Source organism: Solanum dulcamara, chromosome 5 (genome assembly GCF_947179165.1).
Source record: "Solanum dulcamara chromosome 5, daSolDulc1.2, whole genome shotgun sequence".
Lineage (NCBI taxonomy): Eukaryota > Viridiplantae > Streptophyta > Magnoliopsida > Solanales > Solanaceae > Solanum > Solanum dulcamara.
Genome location: NC_077241.1, coordinates 63,695,406 through 63,713,790, shown reverse-complemented (window position 1 = coordinate 63,713,790; position 18,385 = coordinate 63,695,406). Strand labels below are relative to the sequence as shown.

The 18,385-nt window shown below is 33.6% G+C and overlaps 1 long non-coding RNA gene across 1 annotated transcript; it reads left to right on the top strand.

Moving 5' to 3' along the window:
- Positions 1–491: 491 nt before the first annotated feature.
- LOC129888369 (uncharacterized) lies at positions 492–1,816 on the top strand. The gene is made up of 2 exons (XR_008766643.1): positions 492–562; positions 1,535–1,816. It is a non-coding gene; the product is annotated as an uncharacterized LOC129888369 (long non-coding RNA).
- The last annotated feature ends 16,569 nt before the right edge of the window (positions 1,817–18,385 follow it).

Sequence of the window (18,385 nt, the reverse complement as noted above, 5' to 3'; positions counted from 1 at the left end):
GACGGAATTGAGTGTTGATAGAAGAAAATTCATATCTCACTGTAGGTTGCTCCAAATTGGTTGATTCTTGAACGATATGAAACTAGACTTCCATATCTACAATTCTTATGAAGAAACCAAATCCTAATAAGGAATTTATCTTATTCAAACGTAGCTTCGAAAATGAGTATTCTGTTAAAAAGAACTCATCTTACCTACCATGGAAACATCTAGATGCATTTGACATCATGCATGACATAAATTGTCCTCCATTTAACATCATCCATGACATCAATATATTCCATTAAATTTTCAGATTTTTCTTTATAATTATTTTATTTATTGTTAGGTCCCTCTTTTCCACCTATAAATACCCACCTTATTTCCTCATTTTATTCATCAAGCTTTCCTAAGCATTTCTTCTCTCTATATACTTCTTCTCAAATATAGTTTTAGTTTTAGTAGTATAAAAATACTACTCCGGTTATTCTTATACTCCGGGTAGTACACAAAACGCTCCGGCGAGAAGAAAAGGCTAGGGATCCAAGAGTAATCCAATTCGGAGTAAACCTTCGGATTTAAGGTATGTAAGGCTTTCATAGCATTGGATTAAGTTCGTCCATGCGCCCAATATTTAAATTTATTATAATTGAGTTATAGTTGAGTTTTATTCAAATCTTGAATTCTAGATGAATTAATTCTTCTTCTATTGAGTTTGATATATTTATGCATTAATATTATTATTATTCTTATCTCTCATATTATTGGAATTATTGTTCATGGCTACTTTCCCATGAATTCTAATTGATTTGATGTTCATGAATATTTTTACATATGTTTTGAGTAAAGATGTTGGCTTTTTATTATTTTTATTGATAAAAAGAGAGTTATATGAATTAATACTATATATGTATTTTATTGAGTTTTGAAAGAGTAAAAGAGTTGAATTTGAATGAATTTGAGAAAATAATATTTTGAGCAAGATGTTTTGATGAGATGTAAATGATGTTTTCGAAGTATAATAATTGATGAAGAGGTAATGAGATGAGTTTGATGATTTAAATTAAAGTCCAATGAGACTAGATGATGAGTTTAATATGAGCACATATTTTGGGAGTAGTATTGAGCACCGAGTTGGGTAAGAGTTTAATTGACTCAAACCGCAGAACTACGTAGCCAGCGTAGGATGGAGGCTATGCCTCTTAAGTCCCAAAAAGAGGACTTTGATGAATGGATCCAAGATGGTGATGTCCTTTACCCTGGCAAGGTATTGGATGGATGTGGCAACGACCTCGCTTCGTTGTATCATCGCTAGCTCATAAGTGATGGTTGTCGGTTAGAAAAACTCCCAACTGAGTAAGCATTGCTTATTACTATTATTTTTATTATTATATTTTAAACTTGCATTACATATTCATGTTGAGATGATGTTGAGTTCTGAGCTAAGTTTTCTTGAGAGGAGTTTCTTGATATCTGTCCTTACCTTCCTGCCATTTTACATACTCGTACATTCCACGTACTGACGTCATTCGACCTGCATCGTTTTATGATGCAGATACAGGTGTTAGAGATCCTCAATAGGCGCATCGTTGAAGATCATTTCTTTTCAGCTATTTGGTGAGTCCTTCTTGTATTCGAAGGAACTCCTTATCCTTTTATTATTGTTGAGTGTGATGTTTCTTTTGAGGTAGCCATGGACATGTCATTGGCACCATCTAAGAGTATTAGAGGCTTCATAGACAGAGTCTGATGATGTAATCGGAGTAGTTCTCCTTAGAAACTATTTCTTCTAAGAATTATATATTTTTCCTTTGATTATGACAATCCCACATTAGTATTATTACGTCTTCCGCTGATGAACAAATGAGTAATGAGACCAAGTGGTTCTCTCGGAAGCCAGAGATGGTTTCTGAGTGCCGGCCACGCCTAGGGTACCCTCTTAGGGCGTGACATAACTGATAGCAAAAGGCAAACGAAATAATAAATAAACTACCCCAAATATGTACAAACGAGAGTATTTAAAAAAAATAGGGTAGGAATATTTATGTACTCATATTCTTCGGATCAGCGCCGGCTTATTAATCGGAAGACAAAAATATAGTATTTTGTCATTTTCTGCTCGGGTCGATCTCCATCATTTCCGAAGGGCCTATCTACCCCTACCCCTCCTAGATTTGTTTGTTAATTCAATCCTAAAGCGATCTAAAAGAAATATTAAAAACTAGCGTCTTAGAAGGTGTCTAGCGTCCCAACTTAATATCCAAGAGGCATTGGACGTACTATTAGGACAGGTGTTAGACTAAAGAAAATATAAGTTTCTTAATTAGACACATCGTCAAACAAAAACAAATAAGACGTCACTTAGCACATAAAATCTCAAATAAGCCTCTATATTAATTAACTAGCATGCTTGAAAATACAGATAAATAGTGAGGGTCAAAGCAAGTATTAAGCGTGTGTGTGAGCGCCAAGCCAAAAGGTCGTAGAAACAAAGTTTAATTAATTAAACATATAAGAGCAATCTTAATTATAGCCTAGTTGTGATAAGAAAAAGACATTGTTGATCATTTTAATTTATTAATTAAAGATCTTAATGAAATTATAGAAACAAGATTTATACTTTATTACATGCTGAAAATTTATAAAATATATTGTAGGCATGATTAATAAATGAAATGATATGCTGAAAATTTATTAAGGTATTTATACATATGAATTTAATATAAAATAATATGACAAGATAATTACTTAATCCTACAGATATGATTTCCACTCATGAACTTAAAAGGTTGGAAATTATTAAATAAATACCATATTCATGATTTCTATATGCATAAAATTAATTAAAATTATAGGCATGGTATCAAAAATAGAATAATGTAATAAATATATATTAGAATCCTATAGACATGATTTTTAAATATAACGTTATGGAAAGAAATACTCATAAAGGCCCATAGACATGATATCGACTTAATTTGCATGCTAAAAATAAATTGACAAGGGTCTATGATATTTAAGCATTTGACATAATGAGAAATATTTATAGAATCCTATAGGTACGATTTCTAAATAGAATAATTGGATCAAGACTTGTTAGATTTTATAGGCATGGTTTTCTATATTAAAATAATATCATAAAAACATTCATTATTATCGGATAACATGCTAAAAATATTAATAGGGTCTTTGAATATGATATCAAATATTTGACTTGATGGGGTTTATATAGTTTCTATAGGCATGATAAAAGTAATATTTTATCGTTAAAATGGACATGTAGCTATGCAAGTTTACATGCTGAAAATTAATCAATAGACACCTACAGATATGATATCTAAAAGACAAGTTATAATACAAATTTAATTCTTGAATAAGCATTTTATAACATTATGACAATTTAAAATCACTAAGACAAATGCAACTTATTAAATCTACAATACGAAGATGTTCCAAGAAGTCAAAATTAGATACATACAAACATATTGAAATGACTACGGATATTTAAAACTCAAATTTAAATACTTTGACACGCATGTTAATGGTTAATTAATTAGCCTAACATGCTTAAGGTGAGATAGATAAACAGCTATTTTATCAACAAATCTAACAAGTAGATACGGATAGTAAAACATGTAGCACATAAACCCTCCCCCTCTTAAATAGTTCCTCAGTAATTTCATTATGTACTATTTACAAACTATTACATTTTTAGACAAAAGTAAATAAATAAATAAAATAATATGAATAGACAAAGATGTAAAATGTAGTAGCTTCTCCAACCCAAGCGAATTCTTCTCGTCTCAAACTTTGAAGTTCCAATCCTGCTAAACTATGAAGAAGATACAAAGTAGTATACGAATAACAAAGGACACATAGTAATAATAATTATATCTCAACAAGACAAACAAACAAGGTAAAATATTAAACCAAACATATAAAGAAAGTTGTAACTAACCTGGGTACTTTGGTTAGAGGAACAAGTAAATAGGAATCTGAAAACCCAATGCTAAATACTAGAAGTGGTGTTAAAGTATGCAAGAAACTCCCCTTTTTTTTTCGTTTGAGATTTTTCTATCAAGTAAAAATATTTTCTTTCTTTCTTAGCTTTCTCCTTACTCTCGTCCCTCTTCTGTGTGTGTAATCTCTGTCTTTATATAGATGGGTAAAAGACCATCCCCCTCAAGAGAGACAACTGGCCAAATCCCCTTAATTCAAAATTTTCCACTAAGTTAGACAAAAATAAACCACTTTTCAAGATTTGTCTCTAAAATCTTTTAAAAGATGCTTTAAAAAAGTTAAAAGGGACTAACCTTTTTTTTTAAAGATGCTTTAAAAAAGTTAAAAAGAATAACTTTATTTAAAGTAGTGGGGTACTACTTTATCTCAAATCATGAAGGGACAAAATTAATTATGATAAAATACAAAAAATGATCATAGCATAATAGCAAATCTTTAAAAAAATATTAATTACTATAATTATTTCAATCAATAAATTATGTCACCATTAGTAAAACATTAAACCTTCTTCCGAAATTCAGAAAGCAAATCATCAAGCCGTTAAATTGACCTCCAAATTAACGAATATGCATTTAAACAATGGCAAATGATAACAAACCTTACCATAAAAATCATCAACTATACTTGTCCATAATTAAATACAATAATATAAATATGTACAGAAAACAACAACACAAATACGTATAATAATCTTCATTTCTAAGAAATAAATAAACATCTAAAAAAATGATCTACATTTGATGTATAATTATGAATATGAACAAGAACAAAACAAGAGCAAAACAACATAGTATGCTTGAGATCTTAATCGATTATTAATGAGCAAAAATTTTTGAATCTTGGGTTTGTCAAATCATTTGAAGTAGACAATCAATCCAATATCTGCTTTGAAAACAAAAATCTGTAAACGGAGCCTAAAATGAGAAAGATCTAAATCTTTCAATAATTAATTGTATTATTGCACACATAAAGACAACAAAAACTAACATTTCCAATGGCATAATAAACATATTCAGCATATATTTTAAACAAATCATAAAATGAATATAAACTTTTAGATCTACAATATACATATTTATATATATAATGTAAATAAGATTAAATGAAAATATACCAAGATGTTGTTAGGCGTTCATCGTTGCTGCCGCTCGTCATCACTGCGCGTCGCCGTTGAAGCTAGAGACGTTGTCGTGCTGCTGTCGTTGTTGCCGGTGGAAGCTGCTCGCGACGGAGGAGGAGAGGACAGCGACGAGGGGTCGTTGTTGCTGGTCGTCAGTCTCGCCGTTGCTGCAGCTGGTGGCGTCGCTGCTGTGCTTCGTCGTGGAAGAGTTGCTGGTTGCGGCGTCGTCTTCGTCGTTGCTGGTGGCTGCTGCTCATCGATGGTGCGGCGGCGTGAGGCTGACGGCGAGGGAGAGAAGAAGAGAGGAGATGAGGGTCGTTTGATTATGGTTTTTCCGGCGAGAGAGGGGTGAAGGCGTGGCGGCGGCTATGTCTTCTTCTCCTTGGAGAAGATGACCAAAAGGAAGAAAAACTAAAAACAATTTGGTTTAGGTTAGGGTTTGGGTATTTTGATAGTGTAGTTGTAATCCTAGCCGTTCATTAATTGAGATGAGCGGTTGGGATTAAATCTTGATATTGATAAAAAAGGAATGGATGGATATGATTAAAAGGTGGGTTTAAGATTAAAAAATGGGTTAGTTAGTAAGATTAAAATTAAAATGGATTGAATAAAATGACTATGCTTAAAATCAAATGGAGAAAAATTGAATAGATTGCTAGTTAATTAATAATCATAATATATATATTGAATAAGTAAAAAAAAAACATAAATTTATTCAAGTAGCCGTATTTATATATAAAGCAACTACTTATGTATATGCTACGCAGATATGTGTATATATATATATATATGACGTACGTATGTATATAATACATACTAAAATATAGTTAACTAAATATATAATAAATTTAATTAAGTAATAAATTTATATGCACATGTATACAAGACGTATTAAAATAGATATATAATATATGCATGTTAATATGAATACGTAACTTATAAAATAAACTTAGTTAAGAAATATTTTTTATGTAAACAAAATATACACATATATACTAAACAGATACGTAAGAATATTTAAACGTATTAAGCTTATTATAAAAATAATAAGAATAATAGTAGTAATATTAATAAATAGCAAAATATTATAAATTATGAATATCAAAATATACGATCTATTTATTAAACTAAATGTAAACTTATTTAATTAATAAAGAAATAATTTTGAAAAATGCCTATTTTTTTTAGATAGCAATTCGAAAAGTAGTTATGGATGGTCAAAATTGGGTGTCAACAGCTGTCCCTTTCTTTGAGTAGGATCGATGAAAGAGATCCTGGTCAAAGAAAATTGACGAATCCAATTTTGACATTTTATTTGATGCACGAGAAGTTAGAATTCAAAAGCTATCACAGAGTCAAATTATGGAGAAACCAGAAAGCTTGTGAATTGGGATGAGGAGGTTTGTTGGAGTACAGTCGAGTTTTTAACATCGAGCTCGCCTACATATCCTTAAACTTAGGAATCAGACTGCTTGTAGTTCGACTCAATCGATTGAAAAGGAGATCTTTTATGCTAAGATCACCCTTCGACTAGAGGAGTGAGACATGAATCGAGTATGAAAAATAGGCTTGCAACCTCTTAACCATGCATGTGGCTAGCTTCACACCCATAATTAAGAACTTACACGGACATAATTTCCAAAACTCTTGGTGTATCGTCACTCAGATTGAGAAATTGCTTTCGGTGACAAGTTGAAGTTTTCTGGAGTGAAATTGAGACTACCAAACTTAAAGGAATACCACATGCCTTCTTGTATTGGTGTGGTGTGGTGTGAGATATTCTTCAACTCGCGTTCTAATTTGCTACTGAGAAAAGTTCTACGTTGTGTTGCGTTCTTTTAATGTCATCCGTACCTGTGCTTAAATTGAGAATCTATCCTCTTGGATGATCCCGCGAAAGACAAACAAAACTCATTAGTAGAAAAATGTAACTCAAAGAAAATGGTAGTGTCGTTACTGTGTACGAATGTCAACCTCCTCCGGTTTTGACGTAGAACAAAACAAAATGTACTTCCTAAGTTGATGTGATTTATAATATATTTCTCGACTGCAAATAGTTTCAATTTTGATGTAATATACAATGAGATGATATGATGATGGCCTCTCGGCAATGATATGGTAAATGATGGCCCCCTTGGCAATGATATGCAAATGATGGCCCTCTTGGCAATGATATGAAAATGATGGCCCTCTTGGCAATGATATGAAAATGATGGCCCTCTTGGCAATGATATGAAAATGATGGCCCTCTTGGCAATGATATGAAAATGATGGCCTTCTTGGCAATGATATGGAAATGATGGCCCTCTTGTCAATGATAATGATAAATGATGGCCCTCTTGGCAATGATATGAAAATGATGGCCCTCTTGGCAATGATATGGAAATGATGGCCCTCTTGGCAATGATATGGAAATGATGGCCCTCTTGGCAATGATAATGATAAATGATGGCCCTCTTGACAATGATATGAAAATGATGGCCCTCTTGGCAATGATATGAAAATGATGGCCCTCTTGGCAATGATATGAAAATGATGGCCCTCTTGGCAATGATATGGAAATGATGGCCCTCTTGGCAATGATAATGATAAATGATGGCCCTCTTGGCAATGATATGAAAATGATGGCCCTCTTGGCAATGATATGAAAATGATGGCCCTCTTGGCAATGATATGAAAATGATGGACCTCTTGGCAATGATAAATGATGGCCCTCTTGGCAATGATATGAAAATGATGGACCTCTTGGCAATGATAAATGATGGCCCTCTTGGCAATGATAAATGATAGCCCTCTTGGCAAATGATATTACCACCTCCGATAATATAGTACGAATAATAAATATGAATGGCCCTTTTGGCAAATGATATTACCACCTCCGATAATATAATACAAATAATAAATATGAATGGCCCTCTTGGCAAATAATAAATATGAATGACCCTCTTGGCAAATGATATTACCACCTCCGGTAATATAATACGAATAATAAATATGAATGGCCCTCTTGGCAAATGATATTACCACCTCCGGTAATATAATATGAATAATAAATATGAATGGCCCTCTTGTCAAATGATATTACCACCTCCGATAATATAATACGAATAATAAATATGAATGGCCCTCTTGGCGAATAATAAATACGAATGGCCCTCTTGGCAAATAATAAATATGAATGGCTCTCTTGGCAAATGATATTACCACCTCCGGTAATATAATACGAATAATAAATATGAATGGCCCTCTTGGCAAATGATATTACCACCTCCGATAATATAATACGAATAATAAATATGAATGGCCCTCTTGGCAAATGATATTACCACCTCCGGTAATATAATACGAATAATAAATATGAATGGCCCTCTTGGCAAATGATATTACCACCTCCGATAATATAATACGAATAATAAATATGAATGGCCCTCTTGGCGAATAATAAATACGAATGGCCCTCTTGGCAAATAATAAATATGAATGGCCCTATTGGCAAATGATATTACCACCTCCGGTAATATAATACGAATAATAAATATGAATGGCCCTCTTGGCAAATGATATTACCACCTCCGATAATATAATACGAATAATAAATATGAATGGCCCTCTTGGCAAATGATATTACCACCTCCGGTAATATAATACGAATAATAAATATGAATGGCCCTCTTGACGAATAATAAATATGAATGGCCCTCTTGGCAAATGATATTACCACCTCCGATAATATAATACGAATAATAAATATGAATCATCATATACGGCATTAGATCATCATATACAGCATTATAAGGCATGCCTATTTGACGTCTTTGAGGATGGAGAGTATAATTTGACGTCATTATGGATGCTTGCATTGAAAGTAACTCCTTGGCGTTTTCCTATACTCAAAAGAAAATAAGTAATGGACCCAATGTCGTTTTAACTAATGACTGAGTAAATCTTTAGGGAGAAGTTTCGAAGATATGTACAAAGTGCCTGATCACTTTGACATTAGTGTGTGAATATCATGCTCGTTTTCAAACACTTTATATTCATTTGGCACATGATTTGCTGGATATCTGAAAGAGGCGTTGTTGTTCATTTTTTTTGAACGTCTCCTTTTCGTCTGACGAATCCTGTTGACAAAATCATCATTTTGAAAACTCTTTGTTCTTTTAACTTCTTTGTATTTGTCGAAAGGAGGGATACGATGGTCTTTTATAAATCTGCATCCACAGAAAAATTGTTAGTTTTGAATGAATTGATCTGTGTTGAGTTCTCCATTTGTCTTCTCCATGTCTTGCTATGATCGCTTGCTCTGATTCCCCACTTCTCGGTAGATATAAGACAAAATATTTCTATGTAAAAAATATTTGATGTATTTAAAAGATTTAATAAAGATGAGTTTTTGAAAAGCAATTTGAGAAAGGTTACTGCCAGATGTCATGTCATGCATAGCTCAAACGAACATCCTTGATTCGAAACCTTGAGCATGTTTGCTAGCTTGTTCAAACAATTGAGGATTTTTGAAGGTTGAAGCTGCGAAGTTCTCACATAACCAGAAAGTTTTGTAATTGATTTTGAACTCTGATAGTGCTGGAGATTATAGAGGTTGACATTGATCTGCCAACAATGTCAGGGATCATTCGAAACCAACCTTGAACTTTGAAGTTAAGTAAAACCTTCTGATGATATTAGATAAAAATTTTGAGGTCATCCTCAAAAATTTCTGTCCCAGTTAGATGTCTTGGTAAATATCATACTACCAATAAGAGATTTGCAGAATTTTTGAGGTCCTATCAAAAATTCTGTCCCAGTTACTTTTCTGATGCACCTCAGTCTTGTTTTCTCTTGTGAAGAGATCTTTCTTTGAAATTTTGAGTCCCTCTCAAAATTTCTGTCCCAGTTTCTATCATAAATAGAGAACTTACGGGAGATATGACCGAACCGTTGTGGCGCCTACGTATCCCGTTGAGACAAGAATCAGGTCAAACGTAGTTCCCCTTTCTCGGGAGATAACTAAGGAATAGGGATTTTCGATAAGAAAGTGACCGAAGCCGACATAGGCCGCCTACGTATCTCATTCTTGAGAATTCAGGTCAGACGTAGTTCATTCAACCAAAGGGATTTTTAAAATAGATACAGCATGGAAGCGATTACAAGAAAATGATGCAATTACAAGGAAAGGTACAAAAGGACCAATTTGCCTTTTTCAAAACAAATACGAGGAGAATTAAGGAGTAATGAGGAAAAGTGATATAAAGCATGGGTATCCAGACTACCACCGGCTTTTCATAAAATTCGTCTTTATCTACCAAGATGAGTGAGGAATCGAGAGCGGATTGTAGGTCCAATTAGGCACTTGCTCTTTCAGATTATCATCTCGTATGCTCGCCGTCTTGATTATCAAAGCATCACTGACTCCTTCTCCTAGACCAACATTATTGACAAACTCTCATATTGAAAATGACTGACACACACGAGGAAAAGGCTTTTCAAGATTGTCAGATTTAGTTTGGACTATCGGCATTCCAATCTTTCTCAATCATGTTAATATTCACCCCTCATGATTCGGCAAGGGGTTATTATTAACATTGGGAGCAGCGGTTTGGAGAGTGACGACCTCCCGATCAATCAGATCCTAAATCTTATGCTTCAAATTAACACAAGTTTCAGTATCATGCCCTATACTGTTGGAATGATACGCACATGTTTTGTCAGCTCTATAGAATCTAGAGCTTGTATCAGCCAGTTTAGGTGCAATTGGGTGAATAATGCCTGCGTCTCTCAATCTTTCGAACAACTTAGTTTGACTCTCTACCAGAGGAGTAAAATTCCTGGCGGGCCTATTTTCAAAATTGGGTCGGGAAAGGTTGTAATTATTTTGCGGGGGTGGGGGTACATGACGATAACTAGGACGATTTTGGTGTAAAGATGCGGGAGTTCGGAAATTTGGGCATTGTGGAGTTTGGTAGCCACGAGGAGCATTTTGATAGTGCGGAGGCAGGTAATTAAGAGGCGGAGTTTGATAACTCGGCTGAACGTAAAACATTGGGTAGGAATCTTGTGGAGATGGGGGATAAATTCTGGAGGGTGAGGTTTTTCTGGAGCTAAAATTGGATGATCTTTGTAACCTTTTGTAAGGCGCATGAGAAATAAAGGACACATCTTCTTTTTTCTTTTTGAACAAACCTGAAGGCCCAGTTTGGATGGCCACATGGGTAATCCTTCCGGTCTTAAGACCGTCTTCGATGGTCTCACCAATTTTGACCACCTCAGCAAATTTTGCTCCTACGAGCAACAACATCCTATCATAGTACTCAGGCTCTTGATTGCGTACAAAGACTTCAATAATCTCTTTCTCAGTCATGGGAGGTCTCACTCTGGCAGCCTCTTTCCTCCAACGATAAGCGTACTCTCGATAACTTTCAGCAGACTTTTGTTTGACTTTCTCCAAAGAATAACGATCGGGAACGATCTCCACGTTGTACGCAAACCTCTCGATAAAATCTTTGGCCAGAGCGTTCCAATTGGACCATTGTTTTATTTCTTGGGCGCTGAACCATTCCAAAGCCTCTCCGCTTAAACTTCGGCTAAAGAGCCGCATTAGCAAAGCCTCGTTCTTCCCAACTCCTACTAGTTGATCACAATACGCCCTCAAATGAGCCAAAGGATTCCCGGTTCCTCCGAAAGTATCAAATTTTGGCACTTTGAACCCCTCGGGAAGGTCTAAATTCGGGTGGATACACAAATCTTCGTAATTTAATCCTGCAACATCCGGAGTGTAATGAAACTCCTTCATGGCTTTCATGATCTCCTCTTTCATGTTCCATTTGGTTGTCTCTTCCTTCGCCCTCCACTCTCTTTCTTGTTCCTCATAGTGATCAAGTTCGGAACCATTGGCATAGGGTTCATTTGGGATTGGGATTTGGAAAGGTGTTTTTTGAGGCAAGGGAGGGGTGAATGGGGGATTTTGTGTATTTTGAGGAGCTTGGTAATTTTGGGGACATGTCTGCCGGTTAGTATGTTGGTTTTGATGATGGGAAAAGGTTTGTGGATTGTTAACATTTTGGCTTTGTGGGGGGGACAAGCTTGAGGGTTGGTATTTTGAGGATGAGGTGGCGCTTGGTAGGAAGCGGTGGCATGATGGGGATTTGAGGCAGTGAGGTCAACAATGAAGGTATTTTGAGCGGGGTTTAAGAGTGGGTTTTGAACATTTTCCGTACTTGAATTTGGAGAAGGAAAATGGAATGGAGGCCTTCCCTCGCCTGGAACCGGGGTGTTGGCAGCAATAGCCAGATTTGATAACTCTCGATTTTTTCGTATCTCAACTCTCATTTCGGCGATTTGTTGCACCAACTGTGCAATCAGCTCATTTTGTTCAGAGATGACAGGGTCTGTCACAACAATATCCGTCAAACCTGCGTTGTCATTATTGCCAGTCATTTTCCTTTTCCGTTCTAGCAGATTTTGATCAGGGAAGGAATCTTTAGAAGCTTTTGATCTCGTGAAATAAGGGTGCTCGGCCAGTTTATCAACACAAATCAATTCTAAATACCTGCACAGAAAATAACTCAAAAGGCAAACATATCAGTCTGCATTCATAAGAGATAATGCAAAATATCATACTGAAAAAGATAAACACATAAGAGTTGCTTTGTTTGAAGACAAGATAACCCACGAGTATTGAAAAATGACAAATTAGACAGAAATTTGCCTATTGATTTTAGGATTTAGTGTATCAATATATGACTTGCTTTGAATCAAGATCTTCTTGCTTTTGTCACGGTTTGTATCTATACATCTACTGATGCGATATTGGTATTTCTTTGTAAAAAATGAAGGGAAAAAAATAAGCTTTTAAAAGATAGTGGTCAAACCTTGAAAAACTGCCTACGTATCCCACGAAGGAGATGTTAGGTCCTATGTAGTTTGACTAGCTCCGACAAATCAACCATTTTTGAGAGGAGAGAGTAAGATTTAGGACATGAAAGTGAAATTTGAATTTTGTGGTGAAACAAAGACTCTAAGAGCATTTCATCGCACTTTGTGGTGAGTTGATATTTGTGCTTTGGGGATTTTAGAAAAGGGTGGGTTAGAGTGCCTTCAAGTAAGCAACACATTCATTCAATCATATAACAGATAAACAATTATTGCGTGTCCTAAACAGATATGTGACCCTTTTGTGCCAAGGGTAGGCCTATCGATTTGAAGGATGTATAGCACCATTTGAAACATTTCATTGCCCCAAAACTTATATTTATACAAATATTATGAATAAACTAAATAGGGTTACATAATGGGGAAAAAGGGATACAAATAATCAGTCCCACGCAGGGGTACAATCCTAACTAAGCCTTCGTGAAATAAATTTCGTTTTTGACTTCTTGACATCAACCTCTTTGGATAGAATAACAATTTTGTGAAGATCTTTTTTTTTTTTAGCTAATAAAACAAACTTCCAACCCCGCGGGACAATGTTTGTCAAATAGCGCATACAACCTTCAAATTTAAACACATAGGTATGATCGTCCATTAAGACCGAAGGCCGTTTTGGACTCAATGTGGTCTTTCTAATGGGCCCAATACGCCTTGGGTATTGGGTCGTCTTAGGCCAATGCACTAAATTAGGAATTTGGCTTTGCTCTACGCTAGGTTGACTAAGAGTGGCTTTTGCAAAACTGGTAACCCAAGCAGACAACTCAGGCTGGAACTTACGACAACCATTGGACGCATGACGTATCAATAAATTGTCGATCGTTCCGAAAAGGGTTAAGTATAAAAAGCCCGACTGCGGTACCGCAAAATCGTTCTTTAATATACTATACATTAAATAGGAAAAATGCTATGAAATGCAAATGACAATTTAATATATAAATTAAACACATAATTGCACAATTAAGGAAGAGAAGAATTACTAATTATTACAAACCCAAATAGTTAGTCAAATAAGCAATCAAATCTAATGGTTAGAACCTTATTTTTCCCCAGCGGAGTCGCCATTTTTGTTATGTCGAAAAATGGGCGTGGTTTAAAATTAATTTCATCTTTATAAGAAAAAAATCAATTTTAGTAAAAGAAGAGTCGCTACTTAATTTTTTAAAGAAATTAAGAAAACTTAATTTAAAAGACCCTAACAGATTTAAGTCTTAAAAATTCAGAGAAAAAGGTACGAGGTTCATATTACTATTTTAAGAAGGTTTTAGCACTTAAAATAGCCGCTAACATGCGATTGTCCAACGATTTGAAAATTATTTGACTAACTTTGGGAAAATGTGTTTTAACAATAATTAAAGTATTAAACAATTTTGAGAAAAATATAAATTTTAAAATATTTAAGATAGTTTATAAGAATGATTGACTTAGTAAAATGATTAAATAAAGGAAAAATGATGAAAACAAAAATGGTATCTCTTTAGGGGATTTAATTAAGTTAAATTAAACAATTAACATTAGAACTAACACAGGATAAATAAATATTATCAATTAATTAACTGATAGCAAAAGGCAAACGAAATAATAAATAAACTACCCCAAATATGTACAAACGAGAGTATTTAAAAAAAATAGGGTAGGAATATTTATGTACTCATATTCTTCGGATCAGCGCCGGCTTATTAATCGGAAGACAAAAATATAGTATTTTGTCATTTTCTGCTCGGGTCGATCTCCATCATTTCCGAAGGGCCTATCTACCCCTACCCCTCCTAGATTTGTTTGTTAATTCAATCCTAAAGCGATCTAAAAGAAATATTAAAAACTAGCGTCTTAGAAGGTGTCTAGCGTCCAACTTAATATCCAAGAGGCATTGGACGTACTATTAGGACATGTGTTAGACTAAAGAAAATATAAGTTTCTTAATTAGACACATCGTCAAACAAAAACAAATAAGACGTCACTTAGCACATAAAATCTCAAATAAGCCTCTATATTAATTAACTAGCATGCTTGAAAACACAGATAAATAGTGAGGGTCAAAGCAAGTATTAAGCGTGTGTGTGAGCGCCAAGCCAAAAGGTCGTAGAAACAAAGTTTAATTAATTAAACATATAAGAGCAATCTTAATTATAGCCTAGTTGTGATAAGAAAAAGACATTGTTGATCATTTTAATTTATTAATTAAAGATCTTAATGAAATTATAGAAACAAGATTTATACTTTATTACATGCTGAAAATTTATAAAATATACTGTAGGCATGATTAATAAATGAAATGATATGCTGAAAATTTATTAAGGTATTTATACATATGAATTTAATATAAAATAATATGACAAGATAATTACTTAATCCTACAGATATGATTTCCACTCATGAACTTAAAAGGTTGGAAATTATTAAATAAATACCATATTCATGATTTCTATATGCATAAAATTAATTAAAATTGTAGGCATGGTATCAAAAATAGAATAATGTAATAAATATATATTAGAATCCTATAGACATGATTTTTAAATATAACGTTATGGAAAGAAATACTCATAAAGGCCCATAGACATGATATCGACTTAATTTGCATGCTAAAAATAAATTGACAAGGGTCTATGATATTTAAGCATTTGACATAATGAGAAATATTTATAGAATCCTATAGGTACGATTTCTAAATAGAATAATTGGATCAAGACTTGTTAGATTTTATAGGCATGGTTTTCTACATTAAAATAATATCATAAAAACATTCATTATTATCGGATAACATGCTAAAAATATTAATAGGGTCTTTGAATATGATATCAAATATTTGACTTGATGGGGTTTATATAGTTTCTATAGGCATGATAAAAGTAATATTTTATCGTTAAAATGGACATGTAGCTATGCAAGTTTACATGCTGAAAATTAATCAATAGACACCTACAGATATGATATCTAAAAGACAAGTTATAATACAAATTTAATTCTTGAATAAGCATTTTATAACATTATGACAATTTAAAATCACTAAGACAAATGCAACTTATTAAATCTACAATACGAAGATGTTCCAAGAAGTCAAAATTAGATACATACAAACATATTGAAATGACTACGGATATTTAAAACTCAAATTTAAATACTTTGACACGCATGTTAATGGTTAATTAATTAGCCTAACATGCTTAAGGTGAGATAGATAAACAGCTATTTTATCAACAAATCTAACAAGTAGATACGGATAGTAAAACATGTAGCACATAAACCCTCCCCCTCTTAAATAGCTCCCCAGTAATTTCATTATGTACTATTTACAAACTATTACATTTTTAGACAAAAGTAAATAAATAAATAAAATAATATGAATAGACAAAGATGTAAAATGTAGTAGCTTCTCCGACCCAAGCGAATTCTTCTCGTCTCAAACTTTGAAGTTCCAATCCTGCTAAACTATGAAGAAGATACAAAGTAGTATACGAATAACAAAGGACACATAGTAATAATAATTATATCTCAACAAGACAAACAAACAAGGTAAAATATTAAACCAAACATATAAAGAAAGTTGTAACTAACCTGGGTACTTTGGTTAAAGGAACAAGTAAATAGGAATCTGAAAACCCAATGCTAAATACTAGAAGTGGTGTTAAAGTATGCAAGAAACTCCCTTTTTTTTTCGTTTGAGATTTTTCTATCAAGTAAAAATATTTTCTTTCTTTCTTAGCTTTCTCCTTACTCTCGTCCCTCTTCTGTGTGTGTAATCTCTGTCTTTATATAGATGGGTAAAAGACCATCCCCCTCAAGAGAGACAACTGGCCAAATCCCCTTAATTCAAAATTTTCCACTAAGTTAGACAAAAATAAACCACTTTTCAAGATTTGTCTCTAAAATCTTTTAAAAGATGCTTTAAAAAAGTTAAAAGGGACTAACCTTTTTTTTTAAAAGATGCTTTAAAAAAGTTAAAAAGAATAACTTTATTTAAAGTAGTGGGGTACTACTTTATCTCAAATCATGAAGGGACAAAATTAATTATGATAAAATACAAAAAATGATCATAGCATATTAGCAAATCTTTAAAAAAAATATTAATTACTATAATTATTTCAATCAATAAATTATGTCACCATTAGTAAAACATTAAACCTTCTTCCGAAATTCAGAAAGTAAATCATCAAGCCGTTAAATTGACCTCCAAATTAACGAATATGCATTTAAACAATGGCAAATGATAACAAACCTTACCATAAAAATCATCAACTATACTTGTCCATAATTAAATACAATAATATAAATATGTACAGAAAACAACAACACAAATACGTATAATAATCTTTATTTCTAAGAAATAAATAAACATCTAAAAAAATGATCTACATTTGATGTATAATTATGAATATGAACAAGAACGAAACAAGAGCGAAACAACATAGTATGCTTGAGATCTTAATCAATTATTAATGAGCAAAATTTTTTGAATCTTGGGTTTGTCAAATCATTTGAAGTAGACAATCAATCCAATATCTGCTTTGAAAACAAAAATCTGTAAACGGAGCCTAAAATGAGAAAGATCTAAATCTTTCAATAATTAATTGTATTATTGTCACGCCCCGAGAGGGTACCCTAGGCGTGGCCGGCACTCAGAAACCATTTCTGACTTCTGAGAGAACCACTTGGTCTCATTTCTTATTTATTCATCAGCGGAAGACTTAAGAATACTAATGTGGGCTTGTCATAATCAAAGGAAAAATAGATAATTATTAGAAGAAGTAGTTTCTAAGGAGAACTACTCCGATTACATCATCAGACTCTGTCTATGAAGCCTCTAATACTCTTAGATGGTGCCAATGACATGTCCATGGCTACCTCAAAAGAAACATCACACTCAACAATAATAAAAGGATAAGGAGTTCCTTCGAATACAAGAAGGACTCACCAAATAGCTGAAAAGAAATGATCTTCAACGATGCGCTTGTTGAGGATCTCTAACACCTGTATCTGCATCATAAAACGATGCAGGTCGAATGACGTCAGTACGTGGAATGTACGAGTATGTGAAATGGCAGGAAGGTAAGGACAGATATCAAGATACTCCTCTCAATAAAACTCATCTCAGAACTCAACATCATCTCAACATGAATAAGTAATGCAAGTTTAAAATATAATAATAAAAATAATAGTAATAAGCAATGCTTACTCAGTTGGGAGTTTCTCTAACCGACAACCATCACTTATGAGTTAGCGATGATACAACGAAGCGATGTCGTTGCCACATCCATCCAATACCTTGCCAGGGTAAAGGACATCACCATCTTGGATCCACTCATCAAAGTCCTCTTTTTGGGACTTAAGAGGCATAGCCTC